Source organism: Triticum aestivum, chromosome 5D (assembly GCF_018294505.1).
Source record: "Triticum aestivum cultivar Chinese Spring chromosome 5D, IWGSC CS RefSeq v2.1, whole genome shotgun sequence".
Classification (NCBI taxonomy): Eukaryota; Viridiplantae; Streptophyta; class Magnoliopsida; order Poales; family Poaceae; genus Triticum; species Triticum aestivum.
In genome coordinates this window covers 22,836,809-22,837,323 of record NC_057808.1, presented here as the reverse complement: position 1 = coordinate 22,837,323, position 515 = coordinate 22,836,809, and positions in this window count along the sequence as shown.

The window sequence follows — 515 nt, the reverse complement described above, 5'->3', positions numbered from 1 at the left end:
TCTCTGCTTCGATTTGGGCGGAGGCCCGAGCGTCACCATCGCCGCCGTTCGCCGTAGCCGCGGCCACCGTCACCCATACGCCGCTCCGTCAAGTCTAGGAGCTCCGGCGTGGTCCTCCTCTTCTTCCTCGACACCGGATCGGGACCGGGAGGGACCGCCGCCGTCGCAGTCTTCCTCTTCCTCCTCTACAGCCACCGCCCGACCTCGCCGTCGATCTGCAGCACCGGTCCTCCCCGAGCTCACTACCTAGTCCCCACGCTCCCTCGGTGAGCTCCTGCACCGAACGTGCCCTTCCCTACCCCCTCTAGTGGCCCGTAGCCCTTGCTCCGGCATTAGGCCGCATCATTCACCGCCTGGCCTCGTCGCCGTCGTAGCCGCGGCGACCATAGGGCCCCGTGCGTGCCGCCGTTGCACTCGCCGCACCTGCCCCTCCCCCCCCGCGCCGTCGCACGCGCTCGCTGCTGCCCCTCTGCTGCTGCTGCTGCGCCACTCGCCGCAGCCGCCCGCGGCTCGCT